Raw genomic sequence first — 614 nt, 5'->3', positions numbered from 1 at the left:
ATTATTTTATTACTTCTAGACTTCAACCAAACGCAATACCATGGAGAAAGGAAACAACGTGAGTCGTTTCCATGGATGCGCAGTAGCAAAAACGTAGTGAGAAACAGACAGCCAATCATCACATTTGACCCATTGTATGAAAATCCAACATGGCATACTGTGTTTATTATATCAATGGTGCATGTTTGAATTTCAAACATAAAAATGGGTCAATGTGATTGTCCCCCACACTGCTGCCATTGTGCGCATCAATTCACAATGTTTCCTTACACCTAGAGTCTTAGATTATCCGAGAAGCGCAACCGATGTTAGGAATCCTGATTGGACTATTCTTAAGATTTTTTTACTTATTACCATAATAGAAATGTAAACCATTTGTTGGACGAAGGTTACAGATACAGATAAAATATGTTAAAAGATATTTCTTATAGTATTACATTTATATTATATTATTGCTATAATTAATTAAAATATATTTATTTATATTGATGTAACTAATCACATCACACGCACGCACGCACGCACGCACGCACGCACGCACGCACGCACGCACGCACGCACGCACGCACGCACGCACGCACGCACGCACGCACGCACGCACGCACACACACATT

This window comes from Wasmannia auropunctata, unplaced genomic scaffold, assembly GCF_000956235.1.
Source record: "Wasmannia auropunctata unplaced genomic scaffold, wasmannia.A_1.0 LD334803.1, whole genome shotgun sequence".
NCBI classification, from domain to species: Eukaryota; Metazoa; Arthropoda; class Insecta; order Hymenoptera; family Formicidae; genus Wasmannia; species Wasmannia auropunctata.
Note: the sequence above shows the minus strand (reverse complement) of the source record.